This window comes from Leucoraja erinacea, chromosome 3 (genome assembly GCF_028641065.1).
Source record: "Leucoraja erinacea ecotype New England chromosome 3, Leri_hhj_1, whole genome shotgun sequence".
Classification (NCBI taxonomy): Eukaryota; Metazoa; Chordata; class Chondrichthyes; order Rajiformes; family Rajidae; genus Leucoraja; species Leucoraja erinaceus.
In genome coordinates this window covers 41490035-41497681 of record NC_073379.1, presented here as the reverse complement: position 1 = coordinate 41497681, position 7647 = coordinate 41490035, and the positions used below count along the sequence as shown (strand labels likewise).

The 7647-nt window shown below is 47.0% G+C and overlaps 1 protein-coding gene across 2 annotated transcripts in view; it reads left to right on the top strand.

Moving 5' to 3' along the window:
* The first annotated feature begins 705 nt into the window (after positions 1 to 705).
* prrc1 (proline-rich coiled-coil 1) overlaps positions 706 to 7647 on the top strand; it is a 36102-nt gene continuing 29160 nt past the window's right edge. For both annotated transcript variants that reach the window (XM_055632518.1, XM_055632515.1), the window contains exon 1: positions 706 to 818. The gene's annotated coding sequence lies outside the window, so the exon portion shown is untranslated. The remainder of the gene's footprint in view (positions 819 to 7647) is intronic.

Here is a 7647-nt window from a genome sequence, read left to right as displayed (position 1 = left end):
GAGGGATAATGGAGGGAGAGAGGGAGTGACTGAGGATAGGAAGCGACTGAGGGTAGGGAAAAGGAGAGGGAGGGAGAAGTGAGGGAAGGAGGGAGGGAGTGCAGGAGAGAGGAGAGAAGAGGTAGGGTGAAGAGGAGGGGGAGGGGATGTTGTTGTGGGGAATGAGCTGCGCCTGCGCAGTTGGGGGGCTATGGGTGAGTGGTGGAATATTGTGTTGGGGGAACGGGTTGCGTTGGCAGAACGGGTCCCATTTGGTCTAGTGTATTACTAAAACTCTCATTTTGTTTGTGATTCTGCATGCGTGCGTGCCCATGTGCTCCCGGAACTACGCCAAAACGTTACACGGGAAATGGGGGAATGGGGAAGTGGTGGAAACGGGTTGCGTTGGGGGAACGGGTGAGTGGTGGAATATTGCGTTGGGGGAACGGGGTCCAACGGGTCCCACTTGGTCTAGTAATACTCTAAATGCGGCTTCACCATAGCCTTATACAACTGCAACGCGATCTCCCAACTTCTATACTCAATACCCATCCATACCTCTCCCCTGTCAGTGTGAAGAAGGGTCTCCTGTTCCTTCCCTCCACAGATGCTGCCTGTCCAGCTGAGTGCCAGTGTCAGTGTCAGTGCCCCTCCCCCTGCCCCTCCCCCCCCCAGTGTCTGCCCTCTGGGTCTTTAACACGTCGCGTTCTCCGCTCGGCGGCCGCTGTGCGCGATGACGTCTGACGGCCGGCCGGCGTGCCGATCGGTGACGTGGCGGGCGCTGACGTTGCTGTGGTGACGCGGCCATCTTGGTCCCAGCGGCTGGAGGAGCGCGGCGGGTAAGAGGCCGCTCTGTCGGTCGTTCTGTCTGTGGGGTCTGTGTCCAGGGCACGGCCGCCGGGTCCGACTGGGGGGAAGTGCAAGGGAAAGGGAAAGGGCCACCGACCAAGGCCTCGGACTCCTAACCGAATGGGTCTTATTCCCGGGGGGATTCAGGCGAGGGGACGTGGCAACGGTGGCTGCAGTCGGTTCCAGGTTCCACCCCACTCATTGCCCGGGGCTCCCTCCCTCCCTCCCTCCCTCCCTTGCAGTCTCTGGGGGTTGTGGGTTCAAGCCCCGGGTGCAGCACTTCAGGGTAATACTTCCAGTGTGGCTTCCTAATGGAGGTCCCACCTTTGGCTTGGTACATTGCACCTGGGCTAAAACTGTCAGGAAGAAGACCAGAGCCACACTCCTTGGCTCGTTTTTTTTTTTGTCCCAGTCAGTACGATCACATAACAAGTTTTCTTGTTAATATCACATTTCTGTTGTGCACGAATTAGCTGTTGCACTTTCAACACAGCAGTTGTCATTGATTAAAAAGTATTTCTGAAAGCTGATGTAAAAATCCTGCTATTTTGTAAAGCATTTCTAAATGCACCGAATCGGTGAAAGCCATTAAAGGGATGCATGTTATTATGCCTGTCATCTATGTGTGGAGTGGTTGTTTAAATCATATGATTGAATGCTGCTCAAGCCCAGTAAATATTGCTGATTTCAAGCAATATAGAAGGATGAGTCGTCCCACCCTCCTAACCACAGAGACGTGGCAGTGTAGATGTGTTTGATGTTATATGGGCAACTTTAGAACACCAATAATAATAATAATAATAACCATCAATGGTGCAGTAACCTGTTGAGATATTGATAAAGAGATACAGAGAGTTGTGAATCTGGAATTCTCTGCTAGTTCTCTGGATACTTTCAAGAGAGAGCGGAGATAGCGGAGTCAGGGGATATGGGGAGAAGGCAGGAATGGGGTACTGTGATTGGGGATGATCACATTGAATGGCGGTGCTGGCTTGAAGGGCCGAATGGCCTACTCCTGCACCAATTGTCTATTGACTATTGATGTGAGGGATTGCAATACTTATCCTAGTGCCTGTGAAACAATGGCAATATATACCTAATGATATGTGAGGATGGTTCCCACAATCTCATTTTTGCCACCATGCTCGTAGGTGTGTTGGGAATGGGCAATGCTTTCACAGATAGTACATATTGTGGATGCAGTCGACCTGTGGTGCAGAATATCGATAATGAATTGGCAAGAGTTTTACCCTCTTCTCTAAGATGCCAAATATTTGCCTATCCAGCTGTCCAGTTTAGAATTACAGCATGGAAATATGCCCTTTGGCCCATCTAGTCCATGCCAACCATCAATCTCCCATTCATACTAGTTCTATGGTATCCCACTTTTGCATCCACCCTACACTGCAGGGAATTTACAGAGGCCAATTAACCTACTAACCTGCATGTCTGGGATGTGGGAGGAACCCCATGCAGTCACAGGGAGAATGTACAAACTGCGCAAAGACAACACCCAAAGTCAGAATCAAACCTGGATCTCTGGTGCTGAGGCAACAGCTCTACCTGTTGTGCCCCCATGCCTCCCGCGGAGTGTATCGTGTTATAGTGTCATATTCATCAAATTCTTCTAAAGTCCTTCTTTACCGTGCATTGCAGCAGGTGATTTCCCCCCCCCCCTTTCCAAAAATGTCCTTGAATCATAAAACATCCGGTTGTACAATATGAGACTTTGTCACCACACCGAGCAAATCTTTGCAAACACATGCAATACGTAGGTTGTCAACACAACATCAGTTTTCCATTTCCAACCATTCAAGAGAGTAAAGAGTGTTTAATTGTCATATGTACCGACAATGAAACAATGAAGTTCTTTCAGAGCAGATATCTGGCCGGCAAACACAAACTCAGATAACATAATAAACTTTGACAAACTAAATAAATTAATAACCTCAACACCAGTGCAAAAAAGCCCATATTCTGTTGTGTAATCAAAAACTGTTCATAGTTTAGTTAGTGTTTTGCAGTGTTCAAGAGCTTGATAGATGGTGGGAAGGAGCTCTGGTGGTAACGGTTTTCAGACTCCTATATGTTCTTCTCAATGGTGGAGTGAAACGAGAGTGTTGCTAGGGTGGTGTGGGTCGTTGATGCTGGCAGCTATTTTGAGGCTGTGACTCCTATTGATTCCTTCAATTGATCAGTATCACTGTGCCGTGTCCACCACATGTTCTGATCTCTTCATTCTGGGGAATTTGAGTTGCTGAACCAGACAGTGATACAACCAGTCAATAAACTAGAGAGAGATTAGTAGACAGTGCCTAGTATCTCTGTGCAGGAGCAGAAGGGCTCGAAACTCAGGCTTTTCCTCAGTGTAGCTGGCACAATTGCTACAGGCTTCAGTGTTTCTCTCAACACATAGAGTCCTTTGAGTTTAGTTTATTGTTGCGTGTATCGAGGCACAGTGAGAAGCTTTTGTTGCGTGCTAACCAGTCAGCGGAGAGACAATACATGATTATATTTGAGCCACAGTGTACAGATACATGATAAAGAGAAAATGTTTAGTGCAAGATAAAGACAGTGAAGACTGACGAAAGATACTGATGGTGTCCAATGAGGTAGATAGTAGTTCAGGACTGCTCTCTGCACCTTAGAATGTGCCATTGTACATCATTTGGTTGTGGATAGCTCCCTATGCCAGGAAACCAAGACTCAGACATAATCAGCAAGTGCATCTTTCACCAAACCAGTGATTTACCAGTAGCATTTGATGCTTGTCGCAGTATGGCTCATTGGCAACTTATCATAGTGTGGTGTAACTGCTCTGGCTGAAAATTCATGATTTAAAGGAAATGTGTGGGGCAAGTTTTTTTTATACAGTGGGTGATGAATGTAACACATTGCTGGGAGAGGCATCCAATAGTGACATTTTAGAGCCTTGTGTGGGCATGTGAATATGGAGGGATATGGATTATGACTAGGCAGATGACATTTGGTCTTGGCATCACGTTTGACACAGACATCGTGGGCTGAATGGCCTGTTCTTGTGCTGTATTATTCTATGTTCTATCAGCAAACACACATGACAGGAAATGAATACTGGGCAGCATGATGGAATTGACTCCAGCTGAAGGAACTGATGGGGGGGTCACCCTTCCCATCACAAGCCAAGCATTAGCTTGCTGCTTGTTTGATAGTTCTGGTAATGAGTCATAATGCATGCATGGGTAATCATCCAACAAGACCCATTGTCTCCTTTTCCGTTGTTAGCAGGATCAGGGTATTTCGTAATGAATGCTGTAGTTACTCACCATGCAGGGTTTATAGTGGGTTTCATGGTGAACTTGCCTCATCTCTCGCTAACAGAATCCCGGATCCAACGTCCAATAAGTCAGTCCCATAAAGGATCAACCTTCATTTTAAAATTTGCACAAACTTATCCAAACTTTTATAATATAAAATTTACTGTTATCTATATTACTAAAAGTCTGATCTTGACCACTTCCTGGTTTTCTGTTTCATGATTTGAGAAAAGATGCTGCCACTTACGGCTGTGATTTTTGGCCATCTTACTCAGAGTCCCCCTCCGCTGCGCAGGACAAGAGGATTTTCCCCATCGATGAAAAATAAAAAAGTTATTAATGTTAAAAAAAATGTTGAGATTCTCTCTGCTGCTCCTGCTGGTGGGAGGGGGAGGGACTATAAAACCCGGAAGTGTTGTGCCTCAGTTATTCTCTGCAAGATGGAGGAAGCGAGAGGGTCACGTCGCTCTGTGCTGTGAATAACACTGAACAAATGTTAACTCAACTGTGAGTGCCCTTAATATGGTTTCAAAATGAAATGCGGTTGGTTTGAAATGCTGCACTGCAAATGGTTGTTGGTGGTGGTTGCTTTGAAATGCTGCATTGCAAATGGTTGTTGGTGGTGGTTGCTTTGAAATGCTGCACTGCAAATGGTTGTTGGTGGTGGTTGCTTTGAAATGCTGCACTGCAAATGGTTGTTGGTGGTGGTTGCTTTGAAATGCTGCACTGCAAATGGTTGTTGGTGGTGGTTGCTTTGAAATGCTGCACTGCAAATGGTTGTTGGCCGTGTTTGCTTTGAAACGCTGCACTGCAAATGGTTGTTGGTGGTGGTTGCTTTGAAACGCTGCACTGCAAATGGTTGTTGGTGGTGGTTGCTTTGAAACGCTGCACTGCAAATGGTTGTTGACAATAGGTGCAGGAGTAGGCCATTCGGCCCTTCGTGTCAGCACCACCATTCAATGTGATCATGGCTGATCATCCCCAATCAGTACCCCGTTCCTGCCTTCTCCCCATATCCCCTAGCTCCGCTATTTTTAAGAGCCCTATCTAGCTCTCTCTTGAAAGCATCCAGAGAACCCGCCTCCACCGCCCTCTGAGGCAGAGAATTCCACAGAATCGCCAATCTCTGTGAGAAAAAGTGTTTCCTCGTCTCCGTTCAAAATAGCTTACTCCTTATTCTTAAACTGTGGCCCCTGGTTCTGGACTCCCCCAACATCGGGAACATGTTTCTTGCCTCTAGCGTGTCCAAACCCCTAACAATCTTATATGTTGCAATGAGATGCCCTCTCATCCTTCTAAACTCCAGAGTGTACAAGCCCGGTAATTAACCTTGTAAACCTATGCTGCAATCCCCCAATAGCAAGAATGTCCTTCCTCAAATTAGGGGACCAAAACTGTACACAACACTATACGCAATACTCCAAGTGTGGTCTCACTAGGGCTCTGTACAACTGCACTTCAATTTGATGGCCTTGCACCCTGCTTGGTGGCATGAATCTCCACTTGAATTTTGTGGCCTTGCACCCTGCTTGAAGTGGCATGAAACTGCACTTGAATTTGGTGGCCTCGCACCCTGCTTGAAATGGCATGAAACTGCACTTGAATTTGGTGGCCCTGCACCCTGCTTGAAGTGGTATGAAACTACACTTGAAACTGCACTTGAATTCGGTGGCCTTGCACCCTGCTTGAAGTGGTATGAAACTGCACTTGAATTCGGTGGCCTTGCACCCTGCTTGAAGAGGTAGGAAACTGCACCTGAATTTGGTGGCCTTGCACCCTGCTTGAAATGGAATTTTAAGGAATAGCCATGAGTCAACTGCCAGCCCACCAGCCGTGAGTGAGCTGCCAGCACATCAGGCTTGAGTGACTGAGCTGCCACCCCAAGAATCCATTTGGCCCACAATGTCCATACTAGTCCTCTGGAAACCAGTCCCTTCAGCCCACAACACCCATACTAGCGCTCCAGTAAGGCCCCCCCACCCCACTGGCCACCAATATTGGAATTGGTGGGGAGGTAGAATTTTGCGTTGGGGGACCAGCCCTCCCATGTGAACATGGGACCCAACGGGTCCCACTTAGTCTAGTTTAAACTGTAGTTTAACATCAGTGAGGCTAGGTACAAGGGCTCCCCGCTTTACAAATGACCTGCCTTATGGGAATCTAACAAATGTTTCAAGCTAAGGGCGGCATAGTAACGCAGCAGTAGAGTTGCAGCCTGACAGTGCCAGAGACCCGGCTTCTATCCTGACTTTGGGTGCTGTCTGTACAGAGTTTGTGTCGCGTAGGCTTTCTCTGGCTGCTCCGGTTTCCTCCCACACTCGAAAGACATGCAGGTTTGTAGGTTATGAGTGCTATGAGTGCTGTAAAAGTATTTGGTGTTATTCTTGATAAGCGATAAAACAAAGTAAAGCTGATGACAACCTGCAGTGTTTTTGCATGGGTAGTGGGGGACAGAAAATACTTCAGTGTTCAGAAGGGCCATTGTTTCAAGATGTCACTGACCATGCTGTACCGAAAGGTATTTTTTGTCAATTTATCTGGATTTTGAGAAAGCTCTCAAATGACCTCCCCATTCCTAGGGTCTATTCATATTTCATTATCAATTTATCAAATTTGATTTGGTTTTACTGTTGAAAATGCAGCCACCACTTTTTCATCCAGTAGGTGACTCATCGCCATATCCTGCAGGTATAAATGCTAAATTCATCATTCAAACAATTGCCTTCATGTCTCTAGAGCAGTGGTTCATAACCTTTTTGACATACGCGAACAAAATACTGTATGTGGCATGTACCTTTGTCAGATTCCTAAAAATGGGCTTAACAAATGGATATTTTATTTATGACCCCTTCATGTCCCCGGTAAAGCCCCAAATGACCCCGCATGGAGGTGCCAACACCCAGGTTAAGAACTACTGCTCTAGAGAAAGTTTACCTTATTTACTCTCAAACCCTGTTATCGATTTCATTTAATGAAGGTTTCCCAGTCCCTCAACCTAATATATTGTGTAAGGTGGGATACTTTTGCAAATATCTCTGGATTGATATTTTGAACGCCAAGGTCTGGCGCCGTACAATCGTTGCCTCGCCAACTGTCTGTCTCGTCCCTTTTGCTCTTCATAGTTTTTTAGCCTGTTGTTTTAGTGTATCTTTAGTTTTGTATTATGTGAGGGGTGGAGGAACCTTTTTTTATCTCTTTCCTTGATGGCGATACAACTTTTCCTTATCGTATCACCGTCTGCACCCCGGCCTAACATCGTGGAGCTGGCGGCCTCTTGCTAGGGATCGACCTTGGGAGCTCCAACCACGGGAGCCTGCAGATTTAACATCTCGGAGCTGGCGGTCCCTTTGCCAAGGATCGACCTCAGATGCTCCAACCACGGGAGCCTGCGGACTTAACATCGTAGAGCTCACGGTCTCATGTTAGCGACCGGTTTCGGGAGCTCCAAGCCACAGGAGCGTCAACTGCCCCGATCATGGGAGCTTCAATCGCCCCGACTAGGGGCGATTCGACTCCCCCCTAT